This window comes from Meles meles, chromosome 13, assembly GCF_922984935.1.
Source record: "Meles meles chromosome 13, mMelMel3.1 paternal haplotype, whole genome shotgun sequence".
In the NCBI taxonomy this organism is placed as follows: domain Eukaryota; kingdom Metazoa; phylum Chordata; class Mammalia; order Carnivora; family Mustelidae; genus Meles; species Meles meles.
The window spans coordinates 39041879-39066460 of record NC_060078.1 but is presented as its reverse complement, the minus strand read 5'-3'; the positions used below and the strand labels follow the sequence as shown (position 1 = coordinate 39066460).

The 24582-nt window shown below is 59.1% G+C and overlaps 1 protein-coding gene across 9 annotated transcripts in view; it reads right to left on the bottom strand.

Moving 5' to 3' along the window:
* Window positions 1-24582, bottom strand: part of ZMIZ1 (zinc finger MIZ-type containing 1) — a 231746-nt gene that overhangs the window by 43673 nt on the left and 163491 nt on the right. The window contains exon 1 of one of the 9 annotated variants that reach the window (XM_046026224.1): window positions 22877-23287. The exons of the other annotated variants lie outside the window; for them this stretch is intronic. The gene's annotated coding sequence lies outside the window, so the exon portion shown is untranslated. Of the gene's footprint in view, window positions 1-22876; window positions 23288-24582 lie in introns of those variants that run through there. 9 annotated transcript variants of the gene reach the window in all.

The window sequence follows — 24582 nt, the reverse complement described above, 5'->3', positions numbered from 1 at the left end:
GGCTGGTACCCTCTGCTTTGCTGAGCCTCACAAACCCCAGCGGGGGCTGGCCCAGGACGAGGTTGTCCATGTTTTACGAAGCAGCAATGGTGGCCTACAAGGAGGCGGTTCAACCCCAATCACACCACAGGACCGTGACCCCGCTGCTGGGCCAGCACAGCTTCCCTCTCAACGCCCCCGTGTCTGTGACGTTACAGATCTGAGAACAGGCAAGGCGTGCCTCCTGCCCACCTCCCGTCCTATGATTCAGCACCATCCCGGCTTCTTGTCCCTGGTCTGCCACCAACTTCCTGGGTGACCTCAGGCAACTTCCTTCTGCCTCTGGGCCATGCATGAGCAGGGTTGGGGTGGGGGGGCGGCCTCACGCTCTCTGAAGTCTGTGGCTCTGGGAATCAGTGCTGGTCTCCTAATGGGGTCATGGCTCTCAGGGCTGAGGCTAGCCTCCGGCCTTCTCAATCCTGCAGGTGCTGTGGGATTGCGGGAAGAGCTGCCTATCCTCTTGTCTGGTCTGGACACGTCCATCCTCCCCTCCCCGGGTGACAGATGGAAAGGGCTCCAGAGATCTCACCTTGCCCGGTTACCCCATTTAATAAAGCCAGGAGTGCAGAGCGGGGAGCAGGTGTGCAGAGGTCTGGGAGTCTGGGGGCCAGGAGGGCTGGGGGAGGGAGCTGCTGGGGCTGCTGAGGCTAGGACTTCCCTCCAGTTCCTGAAAACATTGTTCCTGGGGGGCTGTAGGCTGGACTTCGTGGCCCTGACAGCTGACCCCTGGATCATAAAACAAGAGATGTTTTCCTTGGGGGGAAATATTACTGTCCTGCAGAACAGCTGTACCCTTGTACCAGCAGCAGCAGCAGCACACGGAGGACAGTGCGCTAGACCATTCCCGCACTCTACTCCCCGCTCTGTCACCTCTCATTGCACTGTGGCCAAGAAAGTCAAAACAAGGAGGAATCAGCTGCCGGCCCTCTGGCTGCCAGTGACCCTGCCCTTGCGCACACGCTCGGGCCCCGAGAGCAGCGAGAACTGAGCAGGCTGGAGGTCTGGCTGGCCGCAGACGTGCATGGAGGCTCAAGGCCTGTCCTGCTTGGCCCTACCTATGTCCTTGTGCTCTGCATCCCGTCCCTCCAGGTCCTTGGCTGGCCAGAGAGGGCCTCTGGGCTGTGCCCTTCCTCCCAGAACACTCATTCCATGCTCCCACCCCCTCTCCCCAAGGGCTGCCCGGGTTGGCAGGAGCTCGGAATCTCAGGGCATGTGAACTCACCCTGGGAACTGAACTCCAGGGGACCCCGGAGCCGGAGCTGGCAGGGATGATTCCCAAACCGGTTCGGCCGTCCTTCATCCTGCCGGGCGGGATCTTCAGAACCGGGGGGAGATGCCAGACAGGTTGAGCCTGTCTGTAGGCTTTTGGAAAATCCCAGCCTGGAAAATTCCCTGCCTACCTCACACCACCATCTGGAGCCTTCCAGGATAACCCATATAATTGTAAAGACACCCCAAAGCCAGCTCAAGAGGCTCTTTGCATCGGAAAGAGAATGCTCCCTTTTCCTAAGAGGTGCCCCCTGGGTCCTGCCAGGCAGAGGCACAGACCAAAGTGCTGCTCGCTGAGATCAGCTGGCAGGGAGCCCGCACCATGTCCCATGCCCCCGCACTCTGCCCCCGGACCATTATAAACTACTCAGGAGTGGGGCAGTCACAGCCCCCATCTTAGAGATGAAGGGCAGGCACAGAGAGGCTAGGGATCCTGGCTCAGGGCACATTGAGCTCGTGACAGGCTGGGACAGAGGCGGGCCTTTCTCCTCTTACCCCAGGGACACTGGCTGGTAGTAGAGTGAGGGTGAGCAGAGCTCCCCTTCCATGCTGGGAAGGGGAGAAGGGCCCTGAGCCACCCCCACAACAGACTGAAGCCAGGTGCCCTCTGTGCATCTGCCCCACCATATTCTGGAGAACACGGCTTCCGAAAAGAGAGATCCCTTTGACTCCCCGAGGTCTGACCAGAATAGCCGTTGGGAGGAGGGTCCAGGGAGTCAAGAGTCTCCATGGCTCCTTTTTGCTCCAAGGCACCACCCAGACAAGGCAGAGGGGAGCCCAGAGGCCTAGGACAACGAGGGTGCTCTCCCACACTGCTGATCCTGGGATGACACCCCCAGGGGGTCTGCAAGACCAGGCCTGGGCCCCTCAGGCACAGAGCGTGCCCCTGGGAGCCATGGAACCCGCATGTCCCTCATTCCAGCTGTCCCTCATTCCAGCAGGGGCTACCTGGAGAGCCTGTTTCTATCCTGTACACAGAATTTCTCCTGGGGCCTAAACACCACTGCCCAGGGCGTACTCTAAGGGAACTGGAGGGGTGAGGGCAGGGGGCGGGGCAGGAATCCGTTTCTTCCCTGAGGAGCTGACTTTCCCGAGGCTTCCCAGCTTAGTGCTTGGCCATTGGTCTGGCTCCTTCTGTTCCCTCCGGATCTAAGGAGAGGTCGAGTGAAAGCAGGTCCCTTCCAGGCTCAACCAGAAGCCGAGTCTAAACACCATGCTTGTCCACCTTAAAGGAAGGCAAGGCAGCTGTGAGTCTGAGAGTTGAGAGGCCTGGCTGTGCACCCCCATTGTTAGTTCCTGTTCCCACGGCCACTCTCGATCCTCATGGGAGTGGGAGCCAGCAACAAACGCCAGAACCCTCAGATGAAGTTCCCCTTTCACCCAGCCTGGACTCCCAAAGCCACAGCAGACCATCCTGGGGTTCCGGGACCAGGCCTTGGGGAGGCACTGATCCCAGGGTACCTTTGTTTCTATTAAGGAACCACCCAGAAACCTTCCCAGCCCTAGAGTGACTGAGGGTGCGTGTGTGCCACGGTGACAAGGACAAGAGAGAGATCTGGGGCGGGTGGCACTTTGCCTGGTGATGCATGCACTTGACTCCTGAGAACTGGCTTTAGGTCACTCGTTGCTCTTTGAGAAAGAGCAAGTTCAGGACCAACCTGCTGACCACCCCCAACCCTCCTCTGCTGCCCCTGCCCGGGGGACCTCAGCGTCCTGCAAGAACCTCAGGTGTACAGTACGAGAGGCGGACCACACCTCCACCCTCCCCAGCCTGGGCTCAGCCTGGCTAACGAAGGGGAGGCCACGCTGTGCTAAAGGCTTGAGCCACAAGCAGGTGGCCCAGAGGCTGACACAGTGGTCTTGTTCCAGCGGCAGTCGCTCTGCAAATCAGGCAGGTATTTTAGCTCAGGAGCAGGTGACCTGGCCCCACACTGTGGGAGATGACAACCGTCCAGTGGGTTCTCTATCTAAAACCCATGTTGCACTGTTTGTTTTTCTTTCTTTTTTTTTTTTTTCTTATCCGTGTGTCCAGCAAGAGCAGCCCATCACCCACACATCTCGCGTTTCTGTCCTGGCTTCCTGACTGATCACCACTCCTTTTCTGGGAAACCCAGTGTATGCGGACGTTTGAGGGAAGCCTGGAAGCCGCCCATGACTGGCTGTCACCACCTCTCCAGGTGCCTCACAGGGGTTGGCCGTAGGTACCCTGGCTGCCCGAAAACACAGGACTGGCCCAGCTGGGCTGCCCGAGACTGCTGGGGTCCCTGGTGACTCTGTCACATTGCCTACCTGTTTGGGTCATGGAGAGGTGGACACCAACCCGAAGAAAACATGACTTAGAGACAGAATTTTTAGAACACACTGGGGAGGGGGTTGGGCAGGAAACGGGAGAGGAGTTTTCTCTTTGCAGAAGCTCCTTTATGAGATGAAATGATTCTCTGTGAGGTTTCTTTAAATATCCAGCTGCCTCATTGCAATGAAAATGATCATTTATGAGAATTCCATTTACATATAGGGCTTCCTGGCTGCACCTGTTTCTCAGAGAGTAACACACCTGGGGGGTGTCTGGGTGACTCAGTGTCCTGAGTGCTGAGGTGCCAGGGCAGGACTGAACCACCTGGGTCTCCAGGATAGGAAATTTTTGCCTGTGCATCAGAATCATCTGGAAGGCCTCATCCCCAGTGGGGTGTCAGATTCAGCGGGCAGTGGGATGGAGCCCAAGAATTTGCATTTCGAGCCAGTTCCCAGGTGATGCTGATGCCTCTAGTCCAAGAACCCCACTTGGAGAACCACTGGTCTAGCCCAGTGGCCCTTTGCTCCATGAACGGAGAAAGAAGGAATAATTCTTCCCTTTCCCTTGCTGGGTTCAGAATGCACACGGGCTCTCAGGCCAAGGGGAACTGTGTGCTTGGCACATGGTCTCCCCACACTGCTGCAAACTCCTCGATTGTTACGTTCAAGGCCCTGGAGGTTTGACCCTGGACTCCCTCCCTGATCTCAGTATAGATGAAAGAACACTGGGTAGGGAGTCCAAAGTGGGTGAGTCCCCATTTTGTCTACTCGCTCTGTGCTGTGTGGTCTTGGGCAAGACCCTGGCAGATTTATGGACCTCTCTCTTCACCTGCACATCAGCCGATCTCACCTACCCGCTCCCAAGGTGCAATGGGGCAACCCCGTCAGGGGCTCCTGTGCGTGGAGAACGGGGCTGGGGCCAGGCCCTGTTCTGAGCCCTTCGCACACACTGTCTCACACAAGCCTGCACTCTGGGAGGCAACTACTCCTATCTCCCCACAACTTGCCAGTGCGTTGGCTGGGTGGTCCTAAGCCCTCTCTGCCTTGCGGTCTGCCTCACAGAGTGGCTAGAAGGACGGGGTTAGGTCCTGCTGGCCTCAGCATGGCCGTGGCTCTCAGGAGGAGGCCCCAGGGTTGGCGGGGGGGCACTGACAGCAGCCTGGGTTGCCTTCCGTTCCTGTCTCTCTTCCTGAGCAGCTGGGGGAGGGGGCCGTCATTAGTTTAGGTCTCTGCAGTGTTTAATCACCACGCAGCTCTGCCTCCCTCCTCCCCACTCCAGCGCCTGCTCTCTCCCTGCAGGAAACAGCTCTCTGCCTTCTGCCTCTGATGGAAGCCATGAAAAATGAACACAGCACCCCGAGAGAAGGAAACACCGGGGCAGGGAGGGACGTCGGAGCCAGATGACGGGCTGGTCCTAGCCCAGCAGGCACCAGCTGGACCAGCTGGATCCTGGGGAGGCTCTCCAGGGCCTGCTGGTCACACACCTGACCCCCTAACAGGGCCCCAGGGTCTGGACGGCCATTGGCTCGGGAGTCCAGAGCAAATCCAGCCGCCTCTCTGAGAGCTAGAACCCAGAGCCCGGACCTTCCTGGGATCTCCAGCACTCGGAGGCTCTGAGGACAGGGATCTACTCCCTGCCTCTGCCCTGAAGAAGGCCAGGCCACGCGGGCACATGCCCTCGTGAAGGTCAACTGCAAGCCGGGCAGAAATTCGACACATCCCTACGGTCCGTTCGTTTTCCTAAAAGTCCTATGATGTCAGGATCACGACTCCCATTTCCTAGGAGGGAATCGGCACTCAGAGAGGTTAAGGAACTTGCCCAAGGACGACCAGTCAAAACAACTGGCAGAAGGGGACTATTTATTTTTCATTAATGCCATTACCGCTTACTTACATAATACACGAAAGCATTCTCTTAAAGCTAACATTTCAGATGGAGACCCGAAGAGAAACCGAGGCCCACGTCTGCTAGCCTCCAAACCCCTCATTCTTCTACTGCTGCTGATGACTCCAGCTGGCTGTACTTCGCTGCCCTCCCTTCTTTAACTTTTCAGTGTAATTTTGAAGAAGTCACGCATGCACATGACTTAGGGACAGAAGTCGATAAAGGGCACATACTGGAAAACACGGTCTCCTCCAACCCCAGGCTTGTTGCCTCAACCAGAGGAATCATGCTAGAGGCTCTGGGGTTTCCTCCCAGAGCTGTTCTGTCACTGACATACATCATGGCCTTGGCAACGTCTGGCTAGAAGATTCTCACCCTGGATATCCAGGTGGCTCATCCGCCCACCCAGTTGTCCGTATTCGGGGAGGGCGTCCCTGCCCTTTCCAGCGTGCACGCTGTACCACCTGTCCCGCCTCCCGTCTCCCTCCCCCGAGTGATCCTTCTCCATAGCACCGACTCCCTTCTGCTTTAGATCGTGTTTATTATCTGATGCCCCCACTCCCTGAGCTGGAGCGAAAGCTCTTCCTCGGCAGGGGTTTCCACACACTGCGTTCACTGCTATGGCCTCGGGACCTAGAACAATGACCCACACATGGGTAACAACATGGACATAAAAGCCGGCCCTGGCCGTGGTACATGTGGGCAGACCCCACCCTTGACACGAAGGGCGGCATCTTACCCACGCTGTTCTCAACCTTCTTTTTAAGAACGTATGGTTCAGCTCAAAGAGAATGTCACTCCTGGAGAACCGGATGGAGCCTTTTCTACCTCTTGTCTCTCCAGGGATCCAGCCTGGCCTGGGGGCCACACAGGACACGCTCAGAGCACAGCACGGCTAGGCTGGAAACTTGGCCCTGACCTCACACCACAGACCAAAAGAAAAAAAAAAAAAGGCAAAACAATACACTGTCTAGAAGATGCTGCAGGAGAATATCTCCATGACCTTGGGATTGACAAAGATTCTCAAAGAAGACCACGAATGCTAGCCATAAGGGAAAGTTGACAAATTTTCTAACATTAAAGCAAAGAACCTCTGCTAACCCAAAATACCCCACTAAGAGAATGAAATAGGTAAAGCTCAGGGTGCTGGGAGAGTCTGGAAGAGACAGAAGACACATAGCGCATGGTGAGGCCCAGGTTCAAGGGCTCTGGGGAGGAGGGCACCCCAAGATGGTCTTCAGTGGGCTAGGAGGGCTTCTCGGGACAGACGGAAGGGGACTCCATCTCACTTCCCCCTCAGCTCTGGCCTCCTCCTTTCTAAGAAAACCAGACACTTAAGACAGACAGAAGACCCCCAGCCCGCCCCCCCTTTCTGCCCCATGCAGAGATAACCAAGCAAGAGAAAAACAAATTAAAGAGCCCAGGAGCCTGGCAGGGCCTTGGTAAGTTTGGTTTGACAGGGCAACAGCATTTAACAAAGCTCAGATCATCCATCACTGGGGCCCAGTCATTTAGATACTGGGCATTTGATTAAACTAATATGGGCGGCTGGGGCAAGGCACGGCTGGGCGCTTCCTACCCTCGCCTACAAATTAGACCGTCACACACAATCCGATTACCTTGACTGCCACATTTATCTCTGGAAAGGGGCCATCCATCACTCCCCAGCAGCTGGCTCTGTGCCTCCTCCTGCAGGAGGGAGTGACGTGTGCACCCAAGTCCTAGCAGGCGGCGCTCACTGGGTCACGCCTTCCAGCATCCCCTCAGCAGACACCGTCCCATGTGCCCACCCTGCTGCAGGACTCAGGTTGCATGAGGGGGTACAAGCGGACACAGGCTTTGCCGCTGCGGAGCACACGCACAGCTTGTGAAAGGGCAAGTCTCCGAGCTAGTCAGAGAAGAGCTCAGTGTGTGGACGGAGCTGTGCACCCAGGTCAAAGCCCCAAGCTCCCTCTCCTCGGGCTGGGACCCCGAGAGCGACGTGTCACTGATCTAGTCCTCGACCTCACATCCGTGAAACGGGGCACCGACCTAATACAGCACGGTCTGACGTGACCTCTGCAGGGACGGACGTGGCCTGCATCCGCGCCCTCCAGCCTGGAGTCACAGCCCACCTGTGAGACGGGACACCTGACCTGTGGCTCGTGCGAGGAGCTGGGTTCTAACTGCATCTCACTCTTTCTGCATCACTAAATGCCAGTGTACACGGCCGCACGGGGCTCCAGTTCCAGAGCCGGACGTCGCAAATCCAGTGGCCGTTCCCTTTCCAGGGTTGAAGTGAGGGGCACACTGGAGAGCTTTACCACAGCCAGTGCAAAGCTGTGACCAGTGCTCCCTGAAGGCTAGCGCCCCTTCCTTCTCAAAGGGAGGGCTGGATTCTGAGGCCAAGGACAACAGCTGCTATGACCCAAAGACCCGGCACCGGTAACACCGTCACCTCTCTTGTCTCTTGGTCCGACAGGGTGGGCATGCTCCCATTTGGAAGAAAAAGTAGCCTTAGAGCTAAAGACAGATCACCAAGGGGCAGGCGCAGAATTGAGTCTAGGTCTTTGCGATCTTGAACCCCTTGTCTTTCCACTGGATGCTTCCCACCGACTTAGGAGTCGGGTCTTTGGACATTCAAGGATGTCCTGCCGGTGGCAGCCTCTCTCTTGACCACCATGTGTGTGGATGCCACGCGCACCAGCTTCTCTCTGGACCGGTCTCCTCTCAATGCCAGAGCTGAGGAGGTGGGTGCCAGGCAGAGGGGTGCCCCAGAGTCCCTGTCCAGCTTGCCCAAGCCAGACTGGCCCCTGGCAACCCCACCCCCCCAGCACAGGGTAGAGCTGGAACAGCCAACACAATCTGTGGTTCTAAACATACCGAGTCTAGATGGGGCCCCACCCGGAGGCTTTTGCAGAGTGACCAGAGCACCCAGAAATGGAACCTCTGACTCTAGGAGCAGCGAGAAAGCTCAGGGACATTGCTCTACAGGATGCTACTGAGCACAGGCTGCAGGGCTGGTGGCAGCGTGTTCACACCAGCTTCTGGCACCAGGAACCCGAGGGTCCTGGGGGAGCTGAGTCCCCTTACGGGGCTGCAGGGGTGACAAGGGGTGCTCACAAACTTGGGGATAGAACAGCGCCCCACAAGTGCTCTCTCACTTGGTACCTGTTCCAACGACCGGTCCTGCCTGAGGTCTCAGGGCGGGTCAGAGACCAGGGAGCCCCCCAGCCTGTGTGCAGGGCTGGCAAGGCTGGAGAGACAGCCCTTGGGAATGTGCAGTCTCGCAGGGGCCAGAAGACCCCGTTTCTTACTGACTGGCTCTGGCACAAGCTGTGTCACCCTCAGGGTCTCCTTTCTTTATCAGAAACAAGAATAAAGTCATAGGCATGCGCAAAGCCCTTGGTGCGGATCCGACGGGACAGGCGAATGCACGCACACACTGGATCTGGACACGCCTGATAAAATCTAGGTGCGCCGCTGGGGAGGCTTTCCCAATCACTTGAGAGCAACCTCGCCCTACAGAGAAATCACTTCCCCAGGAGAGGACAAGCCTCCTGCAGAAACAGCCAGAACTCAGGGCTGGGTCTTCAGATGCTCGAGGGACGTCCAGTTGGCAGTGGATTTCTCCTAAAGCCTGAGAGGCTGGAAAGGGGCAGGCCCAGGGGAACAGAGGCCCACCTTGGGAACCTCTCCTGAAACCCTCTGTGCTGGTCACCAGCAGGATCCCAGGAGTGGGCCAGCCTGGGCATCTGGGAAGGATGCAGGGGACACAGCTGTAGGAGGGAACATTCTCCCCTGGATGGAATACAGGAGGTTCTGGGTGGGAGATCTCCTCTAGGCTGGGAGAGGAGAAGGGAAGGCTGCGAGGTGGGAGCCAGACCAGGAGAGTCTGGAGATGAGGTGACCTGGAAGAGTCATACAGGAGATGGGAGTGGGGAGGGGTGCCTAGCAGGGACTAGCTGAGGAAGCCTCCTGGGACACATGCTCTCCCCAGATTCATCCTTCTCTGTTGTCCCAGTTGATGGTATGCTTAGCCACTCACACATTAGTATAAATGAGTTTATAACAAACCGTGCCAAGATAGGCAAGAAGCAATACTTGCCGGAGAAAGAAGGGGGTGGGAGAAGGTGGCAGGCAGCTCTCCCTAACAAGCCACCTGCTTGGAAGGCAAGGAAGCCACCCCAAGAGCTCCCCAGTGGGGACCCTCTGCCGCCAGGACCACCAGCATTCCCCCATCCCTCCCCACAATGCCAAAATGCCAACACTCTTTTGTTGCCACTTAAACCAATTTGGGGGTAATTCTGCAGGCAATTGTCTTCCGATTTACAATGCTGCGCAGTGATTGCATGGAGGCTGATGGTTCAGGCTGTAATTGTATGGTAATCACTTCTGTTTATGATCGATGCGGAAATCACTATTGTTTTCCAGCAGGCTTGTTAAATAAAAAAGTGCAGGGGTGGGAAGGGAGGGTTTATTTCTGTGAGTTGGAGTCCCAGGAAAATGAAATTAAGCAGAGCAACCCGATGTGGGGGGAGGTGGCTCTGATGGCAAAGGAACCCTCACTGGCTCTGAACTGAGACCGAGACAGGCAGGGACGCAGAGATGCAGAGACAGCGAGAGACACGGCAGGTGTAGGTGGAGACCCACGGAGACACAGGCAGGTGAGCAGGGAAGCCTGGGGAGTGGCCCAACTTGGGAGAGAGATGGGCAGATACTCAGATACAGGGATGCCGAGAGAGCCCCCACTGCTGAAATATACAGAGACACGGAAAGAGATGTAGTAAGGAATCCCCTCTACACACACATGCATGTGGGCGTGCGCACACACACATGCATTACTAGACCTACTCTCCCTCTGCTCCTGGGGGGGGGGGCGGGGGCGGGACAACCCCAGTGCCAGGTGGCGGGCCAGACCCTACCTGCCTGTCCGGGCTAGAGCACCGTCCCTGTCCCATCTGGGATCTGCCTGCCTTCTTCCCCTCGCCCCCTCCCCAAGGCCACCTACCTGCTGCCTGGAAACAGAGTGGCACATGGCACCTAGGGGGCTCAGGTGGCAAGAGCACGGCAGTATTGGGAGCTGAGCCACGGCTGCGGGGAACAGGGGGAGCTGCCCACCTGGCAGGCAGAAACCCGAACCTCCCAGAGGCTGTAGGGAACAGGCCTGGGCTGGGGGAGAGGCCGTGCCTCCCCAGGCGGCCACAGGCACTCCGTGGCACCACAGGACTGAGCCAGCCCAGGCTGGGGGCCAAGGCCCACGGGGAGCGAGCAGGTACCAGCTGTTGCCACTCAGACAGGCCTCTAGGCTGCAGGCTGCACTTGGCTACAAGGCATGTGTGTTTTTCAACCACATGCCCTCCTTCCCCAGCAAAAGTGCATGCAGACCACTGGACAACATACTAAAAATCCCATCTTTGGTGTGAATCTCAGGTATCTGCTTCCCAAAACCTACAGGCCCCATGCCCTGGTCTCTGCCAGCTCTCCTGGCACGGCCTGCCCTCGCACCCCCCCACCCCGCACCTTTCTCAACTACCCACCAAACACAGTGCTGCCTGGCCTCCCCAGGGAGCCTCCCCCCACCCAAGTGGATCCTCCTTTCCACAGCTCCATGATACTGGATGTCGTGCCGACTGCGAGGCAGGACTTGGGCAGCCCACAGACCTGGCTCGAATTAGCTCAGCGGACAGGATGGCAGGCTGGACCCTATCACGGGTGAACTCCCGGCAGTGGGAACGGCATTCGGCAGCTTTCCAAACAGTTTGAGCGTGGGCTGGAAGGCCACCCTGACCTAACTGGTCCGGCTTCCCTTAACCCAGAGAGCCCTGATTCTGCTGTCATGCCCTTGCTCCAAAAGGCAGTCCAGGCCGTGGGATGGTAAGCAGTCAGATCAGCCCTCCTTACATGGAGGAGAGGTCTGTGCCCTGTCCCTCACGGGCCCTCCGCGGCCTGGGTTCAGGTCCTGAACTTGCCCTCGCCTGGCCTTCCAAAGGCCAGCCCCAGCTGCGCTGGGCCCTGAACTGGGGTGCCCCGGCTGCCTAATTAGGGGCTCAGCAGGGCATGCCAGGCAGCCGCTGGAAAAATCTTAGAAGTGGAACAATCATTCCCTAATTGGACTTCCAGGATTCCGCTTAAGAAAACAGACTGCTTCTCCCCCAGGGACTATGCTGCTGAAGTATATACAAACAAGTGATAGTTGTTCAACATTAAAAACAAAGTTGGCTAAAACAAGAATTGAAACTGCCGTCAAGTTGTCGAGATGGAGAGGAACACCCCAGCGGTGGGGAGTACGTGTGTGCCTGCGTCCATGTGAAGGGCTGTGGGCATGTGTGTGCAGGCTCAGGAGTCCACACTGGACGTGTGGTATGCCCAGCACGTGGCTATCTTGGGGTCACTGTCTTGTCCTGTCTTTGGTCAGGAGCCCATCGCCAAGCCTGGACCCCACACCTTCGCAGGTGCTGGCACCGGTGGGCAACGAAGACGCCTGCTCTGCAGGGGGAAGGCCAGAGGGAGAGCCTCAGCACTCCCCTGAAATGGTCCGACCCTGTCCCTCCAGTCTCCCCGTCTGCCCAGTGTTGGTAATGACAGCAGCTCCCCACCAGGGGAGAGAAGGTACCCCATGGATAGAAGCACATTTTTAGACTCTGAAGAGACTCTGGTCCAACTTGAAACCTCAAGGATGGGGGCAGCCCATGGCCCCCGACTTCTGTTTGTAGAGCACCCTGAAGTCAGGGCCCTGGGTGGGAAGTGTAAGGTAAGGCACGAGGCCAGGGTGCTTCCCCTCCCCACACCCACCCCTCCAACGGGAGGGGTAGCCCCAGCGAGCCCATGGAGCTGGTACCAGGATGCCAAGGCTGGGCAGGAAAAGGCCAGGGCCGGTTCGTGTGGGAGCTGCTCCCCGCCCAGGCAGCTGCGGCCAAGGGGCAGGGCTGTGAAGGCACAGAGACGCAGCCTGCCCTGAATCCTAGAGCTAAGTAGGACAGGAATTAACAGCCCCATTGTTCAGATGGGGAAAGTAGAGGCCCAGAGAGGCAAGGGACTTCTCGGGAAGGGAGGAATACGGCAGTCTCCCGACTCTGCGTGCTCTGACAGACGGACAGTCCGAAGGTCTCTCTCTGTACGGAGCTCCCAGAGTTCTTCTGCCACCCCTGAGAAGGCAGAGAGGAAGCTGTGGAGGGTCAGGGCTGATTTCCCCGGGAAGCCACGGAACACCCTTTCCTGAGGGCTGGGAGGGTCCAGAGTCATCTTCCTGAGGATGGGACCGGCCTTCTGGGGTCAGCTCCAGCAGGCCTTCCCAGGCCCTCCCTTAGTCCCTGGAGGGATGCACCGAGAAGGCCACTGGGCTAAAGGCCCTTGGCCATCTCTCAGGGGGAAGAATATCCCTAGAAAGGTCCAGACCTTGGGGCGAGACCCTTCTCAGAGCTCCATGTCCATCTTCCAGTTTGAGTGGGCCAAGGGCATGCCTACACTGGGGAGGGGGCGGGACAGTGACTGCCTTCATCTGGGGCTACTTGCTCAGAGTCATGGGCCCCTAGGCCAGTCAGGGACCATCCCTCCCACCCTAGCACGATGAGAACACCTGGTATTTCTGGAGGGCCTCCTTTGTGCCCAGCACATGGACTTGGTGGGTCCTCACAGGCCATCTCAGGGTCGCTACTACTATCCCTGTTTCTAGACAGATGTGGAGGCTGAGGAATCACAGAGCTTCAGTAACTTGCCTGAGGTCACAAAACTCGTGAGAGGAGGGGCTGGCCGCACACAGCCTGACCTTAGGTCTCCCTTAGGCTGCCCAGCATGGAGAGAGGGCCGATGTGGGCACCTGCATGCCCCAAAGGGATGGGAACATGTTAACTCTCTCTCTCTCTCCCTCTCTCTCTCTCTCTCTCTCACACACACACACACACACACACACACACACTCGCAACAACCTCTGCATTCACAAACCTCCACAAATCCACGAGAACACCGCCATACACATTCACCCAACAGTCACTCCACTCATAAATGCTCCCCATGCGGCCACAGGCATGTCCCCCTGCACGGGTTCAGGGCATCTGTACCCAGATCCCAAACCGGCAGAACATTTTCAAATGTTCCACTTCCACTTCTCCAACACCTACAACACGTAACCGGCTCACCTTCGCTCTGCTGCTAGGTGCACCCGTGGCCCCACACACCTGGCCCCACCCGGCCGACCTCTTCGTTTGGGGACTTCAGGCTCCCAGAGGGCAGGGACCAGGTTCCGTGTTTCCACATTCCCCACCGTGCCCCACCCAGAGCCCACTCTCATTTGTTCGTTCACGCATCCAAAACATATCAGAGTATGGACTTTTTGGCCCATTTGGATGTGGATCATAAAAACTCGAACGCACTACAGCCATGAACTTGAAGAAATCCAATATTCCTACACAAACGCAGGGCAGCGCTGAGGGCTCTAACTGCTTCACAGCAAACTGGGAGAGGGTCCCAGGCAAGAAATTAGTGAGCGTACACGCGCGGAGGGCCCTCAGCAGGATGGCCGCCCCATACCCCCTCGCTCCTGTTACAACAGGCCTGGGGGCGGGGTGCCCCCATCTTACTGGAGAGGCAGCTCAAACGGCACAGCGGAATCTCAAGCTCGGGGCACCTGCGTGGGGGCCGGGAAGGCTGCAGGTAAGAGGTAGCTGAAACCGGGGAGGCATCGGGGGAAGCCACCCTGGGTCCCGCCTGGCCGGAGGCTGGGTTCTGTCTGGGCAGGAGCCCGAGGGCACTTTGGGGAGCACTCCCGTACTCCTGGGAGAGAGGAGGGAGCAATCAGGAAGCCGCAACCTGGGAAGAAATCTCCCGTCGAAGACACTGGAACCCAAGGCCAAACGGCTTATCCGGGTCATCAAACGTGTTTCCTGGAGAAGGTACAACTCCATGCAAAGCTCTGAGAGGATTATCAAGCCCCTGACAGGCCTAATGGTGGGGAGGTTTAATTCCCCGGGGTGGCGGAGGGGGCGGCTGTGGGAGCCTGGCGCACAGTGGGGCGGGGGTGCCGGGTAAGGAGGGTGAACTGACCAGGCAGTGATGCCCCTTGTTCCCCAGCAGGAGCAGGCCCACCAGGCCTGCCTGCTACTCACTGTGCCTTTGGGCAGGGGCATGGAGAGGGCCAAGGACCCACCTCTGTCTCAAGGGTCAACGTGGTCTGGACAGAAGAGAGGGTTCACAGGGAAGGTTCCATACCTTGTGGAACTTCTGCTTACAAAGGGAAGCAAATGCTTGACCCTTGGCCCTTGCCCCTTTCCCTATCCTGATCCTGACCTCGGCACCCCCTCCGGGGGCCGGGCTGCCACCCTATGGGAGGAGGGCATTCAGAAGTGGAGACCCAGTGGTTAAGGCTGTTCTGGGTCCGGCCAGGTCGGGGGTGGGGGGGAGGTGTGCTCTGCTTTGGGTCCCCCTGCCCTGAGCCCCTGAGCACCTGAGCATGGTGGTGCTTGCAGTTCCTGTAGGGCACCCCAGAACTACCCAGGAGCTTTTAGGGGCCCCGTTGTTGGGAAATGAAAAACAGACACACCAGAGGGTTACACAAGCCCCTGCAGAGAAGCCACAAGCTTCCCTCAGCAAACACTGAGGAGGCCTGAGCTCCTGGCCAAGAGCTCTGGGAGGCCCCCGCAGGGAAGCAGCAGGGCTGTTAGGTCCAGATTTCCCAGGATCACCGGGGGAGGTGGGCATTCTGCATGCTCCCCACTTCAGGGCTTGTGCTGGGGGAAAGGCACCCCCACGCACACAGACACATGGGCGGGCACAGGCGGCGGGGAGCATTCTGAGAGGCTCGGGCTGCAGTGGAGGGTTACGAGGCAGCAAAGTGGGAGGATGTGTCCCCAGAGGAATGGGCCTTGCACACATACAAGGACACCCTGACTGGGCAGCAAGGACAGCGGACATTTACTCAGGGCTGGCTAGGTCCTAGCACTGTGGTTAGAGCTATAGCTGGAATGTACTCTTTAATCCTCCTGCAGCCTTATGAGATGGGCACTGTTTGCCCATTTTACAGATGAGGAAACAGGCTCAGAGAGGGTTAGACTATGTCCCTTCCAGTCCCAGTGTGTGGGAGGGGCTGGTGGGCAAGCCTCAGGAGGGGGATCTCTGAGGACTTAAGGGCTGTCAACCCATAACGGGGAACCACAGGAGGGCCACACCCCTTCCCCCGGCCCCCCTCCCCGCTGCCCCAGTGGAACCCTCCCTGTGAATGCCTAGCCTACACCTCCTCCGCCTCTCTGCACGGAGACAAATCCCTACGGAGCCCCCAATCTGGGCCTCCACCCCAGCTGCCCCTGTACCCTCCCTACAAGCAGTCTGTTACCTGAGACTTGTTGTTGCCTCACTTCTCAAGGACAGGCCTGAGTACTGTCCTGCTGCCCAGAGCCCAGCACCAAGCACAGAGGCTCCTGGGATCTCCTCCCCCAGCTCCTAGAACTTTCTTTCACTGAGCACTTTTCCTGAAGCCCTTTGGACCCCTGGAAGCCAGGCCTAGACCCAGAGGCCTTCCCCTGTCAGCCTGCCTTCTTCAGGGCTACTGTAGACCCAAGAGCGATGTCAACATGGCACGTCTCATGGGACCCTCTGCCCAGAAGACACAAACTGGGGGCTCGCAGACCCCAACAAACTGTCTGTGGACCTCAAATGGGGGAGGTTCATGCGCAAGTCACTCAGAGGGTTTCAGGAGTCCAAGGTACAGATCTACAGCTCCTTCCCCCAGAGGGAAACGAAAGTAGATTTGTGTGGGGAGCCCATGCAGACTTCTGCAGAGCGAGGACACACTGGGACCTCCTGAAGGCTGCTGGCAGGGGACGGCCCGGCAGTCCCAGAGTCAGGACAGACAAGTGGCAGGCACACTCATGTCCTTGCTGCTTCCCGCTGGCCTTCACAGGATCGCTGGTTACCGTGGCCCCGCGGGAGGGGGGACAACAAGACCCATCCTCCAGACCTCACAGCAAGGTCTCTAGCCACAGCCCACAGCGGGAGGGGCATCTCACAGGCGAGGACACCGAGGCCGGAGACAGAGCTGGGACAAGAAGAACCCAGTCTCTCAGACTTGGGAATTCGGGAGAAAGCAGAAGCCCAGCGCTGAGGGATTAAGTCAGGAAGCCGCCTCATACTGAGTAGTCCTATGTGCCAGACCCTGAGCTAAGCACCTTCCAGCCCGTCTCGCTGCCTCCCCACTGCAGCCCTGCCACGCAGAGGCAAGTACAGGCAGCTCGATTTGGTTGACCAGGAAACAGGGTTAGAGAGGTGAAGTGACTTACCCAAAGCCACCCAGTAAATGACAGATGTGGGTTTCATAATTACTGCCTGACACTGTCTCTGGAAGGATGCTGGTGGCCCCATTTTAAAAGCCCCAGTGGGGATGGGGCAGGGAGGTCCTTTGGGACCCCACCCTTCACAGAAAGGATGGGGGGCGGGGGATGGAGAGTTTGGGGCCCTGAGCTAGGGGATGCAGGGTGGGAGCAGCTGCTGGAGCTGCTGACCAGGCAGGTGGGCCTTGGGACCCCACCCCCACACAGAACCACAAGGGCAAAGCTACAAAGGCTCTGGGAGCCCAGCGGGGGTTAGCACTGTCCGACAGAACCGTGATGGTGGGAAATGTTCAACCACTGCCCTGTCCGACACGGCAACCACCAGCGCCCCCCGGGGCTACTGAGAACTGGAACTGTGTGTATGTGATTGAGGAACCGAAAATCTATTTTCACTTAATTTTTCCTAATACACATGTAAGTGGCCACATGTGGCGATTCGACATGCTCTAGGACAGCCCAGCAAATCCGGTGTTTCTTCCTACAGGTAGGTTCCCCAAGAAGGACAAGAGCTCTGGCATGTCACACGGTCAACCTGGGAAGCCAGAGCTGGGCCAAGAGCTCAGGCCTCTCCATTTCTTCCTGGGTGACTGCCTTTGCCGTGACCCACTTCTGCCCTGGGCTGCTTATTTAAGACACTGTTATCAAGCACACAGCACTGCTCTAAGCCAGGGAGGTCCTGTCCTATAACCCACAGACTGGCGGGGGGCAGACACTTGGGTAGGCACGTGACCACATGAAACAGCCCTGCATCAGGTGGTGGGACCTGGGCATCCAAAAGGGCGTGAAGGACTGCCGAATACAGGGTCCCACGTCCGTCCGTGTGCTGGGGGTGGGGGGGACCAGGGAAGGCCTCCTGGGGGGTGATACTGGAGCCGGGCCTAGAAGCCACACAGGATGGAGACAAGAGAGAAGGCCTCCCTGGGCTTCTCCCTACCTCCCTGCCCCCTCAGTTTTTCACGGCCCACCCGCCCACACGTAGGAACTGAACCAGACCTGCTAAACCTTTTGTGAACGTGCCAAACAGATTACACTCTTGGGAGGCGGAGACGGTGTGTATAAATCTCCAGCCACCCCAGGCTCAGACCGAGGACACCACTGAGATGGTAGGAGAACAAATGTGGCAAGCCCAGAGGCTATCGCCTGTCCCCAGACCTCTCCAGTCCTGGGAACTGCCCATGTTGATTTCAGACCTCTGGGGCCTGGCTGTCACCCCTAGAGGGGCTGGAGACACAAACACATCTCACTTTTTTTTTTCCCCCCTCCAGAACAGAGCTGAGGGCGCGAAGAGGAGGTCTGGCCAAGTGCTACCAAGTTCCCGGAGCTTCTCAGAAGAACAGCCGGCTGCCCTCGCCCCCCACCATGGGCAACCGCAAAACAGGAACCCTGCAACAAGAGGAGGCTTTCCATGGCGTCAGCACAGGCAGGGATGTTCCTGCAGCAGAACTGTGACCTCGCGCTGAGACCTCGCACTGCTCCCCACTTCTCTGCATGGATCCCTGCCTGCAACTCGGCAGCATCCCCACTCTTGGAAGTCCCAGTGGCATGTGTGGATCCAAAGCCTTCGATGGCTCCCCGTTGCCCCCAGGATAAAATCTGTACTCCCCGTGGAGTTTTGGCAATGGCTCCACTTCCCACGCTGACCTCTGGTGCTTCATCTGGAGGGATCCCCTCCCTTCCCTGAGATTACCACACCTCTCCGGGTTTCTAAGCCTTTGCTTCTTTCCACCCTCCTACCTGAGATCCATTGCCCTTTGCACCTAAGACCCAAATCCTACCATTCTGGAAATCCAGTTCCACCTGGGAGGAATTTCAGGCTACTCCAGCCTCGAATTTTCCATTTCCCCCTCTTCCTTCCATAGCTCTTATGGTGTGGAGCACCGTCCTTTGTTCACTCAATTCTCCTTACCCTGCTGTGCCTTAATATTTCCTCCTGCACCATCAGAGGCTGCTGGCAGTGCCCAGAGGCAGCACCAAGCCTTTCTGTCTTTGTCTCCCCCTACGACAAGACTGCCAGAGTGGAGTTTACCTTTTAGAGATGAGACACAGAGCAATGCTCTCGGTACAGAGATGAGAACAGAGGCCCCCAGAAGGGAAGTGACTTGCCAAAGGGCTCACACTAATTTGGCCCCAGATCACAGATGTTATCACTTGAGGGCTAGGCCCTGAAAGCCATGTTTCCATGAACCACATCAGAATTATCTGGAGGACCTTTACAAAACCAAAGCCAACTCATAGAGGCCGGGCCCTACCTCAGAACTGTTGAATTTCCAAAGTGACTGGGAGCCTCAGCATCCAGGAATGCAGGTATCCTGGCTAAATCCCCTGTTCTTCAAGCACTGAACATGCTGGAAGCACCCACTACTGCCTGGGGCGCGGGCCCTCCGGAGGCCAGACCGTACCCACAGGTGGGCGGGGCCAGCAGGACACAGCAGAAGTTAAGGGGGCCCGGAGAAGGCCTGAGAGCTGGGTCCAGGAAGAAGTCAGTGCCACGGCTTGGGTACCGAAAGGGAAGAAAAAGGCCCACTTTCTCACCTACAGAACATCAGACTCTGGGGAGAAAGAGTGCTGTGGGCGTTCCCAGGGCGGCCCAACCCGACCCCAGGGAAAGGCGCAGGGACTCCGAACATCACCCTACCTCCCTCAAGGGGACCAGGGACCTGGGCATGTGGCCAAAGGTCCTCTCATCCCTCCAGTTCCCCTGGATGGGCCTTAAAGACCACCTTCAAGGTGTGTGGGGGTCCGTGGCAGAGGGCCACCCTCTTCTCAGACCCCTCCCTTCGGTCAGCTCAGGGCCATTTAAGAGCTGGAGGCTGCAGTGAGGCTGATGCTGGGGGCGGGGGGAAGGGTTGTACTTCAGGACATAGGGCCAAGGCCAAAGACAAAGTGACCTCACCTCAGGGCTGGGACAGGAAACTGAAGCAAGGCACAATTAAATCTTATATAAACCTCAAGTTCAAAATGACAGACCGGGATCTGCAGTGGGCCATGAGAGGGCATTCGCTCCATTTAGGCCTGCCCTGCTGGGTGACCTTGGGGCAGGGAGTCCCTTCGCTAGTCTGGGCCATGGGTTCACTGCCCTTCCCTGCCGGTAGTTAGTGGCCTGGGAGCTCCCCCGAGAAGCTGGGTGTGCTTGGAGGGCAGAGGCTTGTTTTTCCCTGAGCAGGCTCCCCCGTGAGGCTGATGCTTCTCTGCCAGGCCCTGGGAGAGTTTCCTCCAGCAGCTGAGGCTTCTTGGCGGGGTTGGGGCGGGGGGAGCGAAGGCAAGCATGCCACGCAAATGCCCCATGACACAAGGGGCAGCAGGTCCTGGCAGGGAGGGAGCAAAAGGCATCTTGTGCCAGCCAAAGTCCCCAGATAATTCTTCCCATCGGGCTGGGGTCTGCACACCTCCTTTGGGGTGGTGCTAACGAGCCTGGCCACAGGCCCGTCCACAGGGTCCTTCCCTTCTGAGACAAGCCAGTCTCTCCTGGGGACCAGAGCAGCATCGATCAAGGTAAACACCTCCCTCACCCAGAGCCTCTCTCCCTCTCCCAGCCCTGCTAGCATAGAACTCTATGTTCCTGGGGACCCGAGGCTGAGCTGGCTCTCCTGCCCGATCGATGGATGACTTCACAAAGACTGACGCCTAGCAGGCACCACGATGGTCCTCAGGGAGGTCTAAAGCTGCTCTGGGGACCGCTGCCCACCCCTGCCCCCTGGCTGACCTCTGCTGGGTGGCAGAACCCTGGCAGAGGACGGGCTCATGCCACTCGCTGGGTGACCTTGGGCAAAACAGAACCTCGGCTTTCTCCTGCACTAAATGGGGATACCTGGCTTGTGTCTTCTCCTCTCACAGGGAAGCTGTCAGAGAATCAAGTGCTAAGAAGACAGAAGATGGCCTCATCTGCACTGGCACACCTGTGGGCTCTGGACTCATGTCCTCACCTCACTTCTGCTCTGAGTCTCCATCCTTACAGGCCAGCACGGTCCAGTGGAACTTTCTGTTACAGGGCAAACGTTCTACAACCCGAGGAGCCACACATGGCCGGTGCCTCCCCTATCTGACAGCATAGTTCTAGACGCTCTCTGCCATCCTTAGTCCCCGGGGTGTGACCCAGAAAGAGCCATCGGGAAACTCCCAGGCAGGACATTGGCTGAGTATCTGTGGGGGCACCTCTCTCAGTCTGACTGGCTGACACCAGAATGGAGACTCATCTGAAAGTTCCCAGGGTCTGAGCAGGGCCTGGCTGCCTAGTGCTCAACCAACATGAACTTAAGTCCAGGAGTGCTCTCTCAGTCCCTCTGTCCCCTCCCCACCCTTGTAGGGAAAGCAGCACCAGACCTGCCTTCGGCTCCTGCAGACCTCAGCACTCACTGAGGGTCCGCCAGTTACCAGGCACGGTGGTGGGTACTGAGCTATCGGGTGATGAGGACCAAATGATCCCTGCTTCCAAAGAGCCAGGGTCAAGGCCTCCTTCCAGTGCGAGCTAACACTGGCTTCCTCGGTCCTCTACTGGATGGTCTCAGGGCTTCACACACGTTTTCCCGGCTGAAACTGGGGCTCCCAAGTCCCTGAGTGCACAGGCTGCCCGTGAGACCCCAGGGGCAAGAGAGCTGGGCAGCTGTGCAGGGGAGTGGAGACAGCCTTGTCAAGCAAGTCAAACTCTGTGCAGCCTGCTGCTTCCGGTTCAGACCCAGATTCTCACCAAAGCATCGCTGTTTGGTGGTTTCTCACTAAGGAAGTTCACGGTAAAAATAGCTCAGGAGGGGACTTGAATCCAGCTAGTTGGGGGGTAGTGACTGCTTAGCTAATACACACACAAAAAAGGGGAACAGGCTTATTAGTGACCATGTGGACCCTAAGGCTCAGAGTGCTGCCCCCTCCCCCAAGCCCTGGTCCCTGCCATGGGACAGAGCCTTTTGCTTTGTAGTGGACAGGAGATGAACATCCTGTCCCAGAACTGGAGGGTCTGAGGCCCTGTGTGCCACTGGGGTCACCCCGAATTCAGGGTGGCACCACCTCGTCCACTCCAACTCACTCCCCAGCAGGATTTCTGGCCCACACTGCACCCACTCTCCAGGCTAGGCCATTAAGAAACACTCTGGCACCAGCTCGTTATTGGTTGCCTCACAAAATCTTCCTGCTGGAAGCGCCACCAGCCATGCCCAGTGCCCATCTGGCAGTCTGGCCTGACCGTCAAGGGCAGGGGTCCTGGACCCCTGCCCTGAGAATGACAGTTACCTGAAGCCCATCTGAGGAGGCGCCATCTCCCTCCACTGGTGCAGAGGGTTAGGGCAGGGATAGGCGCAGCCTGGTCTCCCCAGTCTCCTCGGAGCAAGCTTCCCGTTGAACCCGGGAACTGGGACCTGTCTAGATGCTTGGGCATCAAGGCTAGTAAGACCCAACACCAAAACCAGGTGCTCAGGACAAGAAAACAACCCGTTAGCCCCAATAGTCTCCCGAGAAACCCTCTCTCCAAAGCCTTAAACAAGATCCTCACAGCCTGGTGTCATGCACCCCCAGAAAGGCGCCTTCCTGCCAGCTACTGGAAACCCTCTCTCTCCTTCTCCAGCCGGCTTCCCAGCAAACACTTGTCAGAAGTCTGTTCCGTGCCCACCAGCTCTCCGAAGGATGCCCTGCCGCAATGGTGGCATCACCAGAGCCTGAGGGGGTCTCTGGGCTCTTTCAACATTAGGGCTACAACCTGACAAAGGAGCAGCTTGAAGTTAAAGACCCTCAGCCGCTGCCTCGGTGGAAGGCTTCCTGGCCGATTCTTATTTTGCAATAGGAGCCGATTGAGGACGAGCTTCGTAAAATGTCTGCTGAGGGACCAACACTTCACCTTCGGGAAGGATGTGGGGGAGCACCCAGGCCCCGGGCCCCGAGGAAAAATGAGGACCCCCTTCAGTGGGAGCACAAAACGGGCCCGGTGCACGCCTGTGCCACTCTCGCGGCCAAGCCTCGGGCTGACACCATGCAGCACACGGCGCTACCCACAATGCACCGGCCCTCCTCTGTCACACACAGGCACGCACACTCACCCCCGCGCCCGGAGGGAGCCCGGCCCGGCCCGCGGGCGCCCCGGCGCCGACCCCTCCAGCCCTGCACTCACCTAGAAGTTGCACCGGCCTTGGTCCCACCCTGGCGCCCGCGGGGGGCTGGGGCCCGGCAGAGAGCGCCCAAGGCGAGCGTCTCCGGGCAGGGTTCAGCCGGCGCCGAACAAAGGCTGCGCGCTGGCAGCGGGCGCCGCCTGCATCCCCGCTCCGCGCCCGGGCGGCGGCGGCGGCGGCGCGGGGGCCCGGGCGGCTCCGGCGCCCGCTCGCTCCGCGCTGCCGGCTCCGAGGGCGCTCCGGCTCCCGCGCTCCCGCTCGCTGCTGCCCGCCACCGCCGCCGCCGTCCGGCTACCGCACCGCACACATCAATTATTCATCGCCCGTCTCCAGCTTCCCCGGCGAAGCCAATCACAGGCGGAGGCTCCGCTAATGGGGCCGCCGCCGCCGCCGAGGAGGCAGCCAGCCGCGCGCCCGGGCGCAAGCGACAGCCCTCCGGGGACGGGGATGGGCCGGGGGCGCGCGGGGGGCGGGGGCGCACGGGGCGCGCCAGCGAAACTTCCCACGGCCCGCGCCCTGCGCCGCGCGCCGGGACCCCGCCGGCGCGACCACCCACCCTGCGTGCGCCCGCGTGGGGCTGGGGGCTCCGGGGAGGCCGGGCGCGCCGCGGAGGGGGGAGGGGAGGGAGGAGGAGGAGCGCGCGAGGAAGATGAAAGGCTAGCAGACCTGCTTCGGCGTCTCCAGGGAGCCCCGGCTTGCGCGCGCCCTCCCCGCCCCGCGAGCCTCGCCGTCCGCACCCCCGCCCCCCAGCCCGCCGCCCGCACTCACTCGCGCGCGCAGACCGTCGGCCCAGCCACTTTGCTGCGAGGGAGCGCGAGCGAGTATGAATCGGAGGCAGCTCACATTTCAAACTTGCACGCAGGGGTGGTGCTGGTGCACGCCGCCGCCGAGCGAACGCACGACCCGACAAGCGGCGCTCCAGCCTCCGGGCGGGGGCGGCGACCAGGGCTCCCGCCCCCCGCCCCCTCCGCCCCCCCCCCCCCGCCGCCTGGGCAATTAATTGGAAGCAACACTTGTGCGAGTGGGTCTCCCGGAGCGCTGTCGCCTGAGGGGGCCGCCGGGAAGGCGCTGGCGGTGGTTTACTTGGGGTGTCTCCCACCCCCCACCGCATCCTCCCAAGTGGTCATGCTAATGAGGGTCCCCAGCGGGGTGGGGGCGGAGGAGGGAGCTGGCCTGGGGGCGGTCTCGGCCCAGGGGGTGGGGGGAGGGGAAGAGCGGAGCGGTACTGGGTCATCCGGATTGCGACCTCGGTTTGCAGGATTTTCGGAACCGGTTAGGGGGCGGAGAAAGCAGACGACCCGGTACCTAACCTGGCACAGGGACCCCTCTACCTTCGGGATTCCCCGAGCGCGGAGCCGGGGGCAGGGTGAGCGGGTGTACGTACGCTCGACCTCCCAGACTTCGGGGAGTTCCTGTGCCCTGGGCCAGCAGCTATAGGGAAGCCGGGGGCGGCTGCGGTGCGCGCCTGCCTCGGCCCTGCCCCGCCCCGGGAGCTGCTGCCTTCCTGACATTGCATCCTGTGGTGGCCGCGGCCTCTTCCTTCCAGCCTGTCTTTCGCAAGGTCTCCTGGCGTTGAGCTGAGTTTGCCCCCTCTCCACCCCTCTGTCCCGGAGACGCCCCTGGAAGCCCACCTGCTGTTCTGCCCAAAGGGCACTGCCCCACTCCCTCTTTGCACTACCATCACCCTCTCGGGAGAAAGGTTTTATAG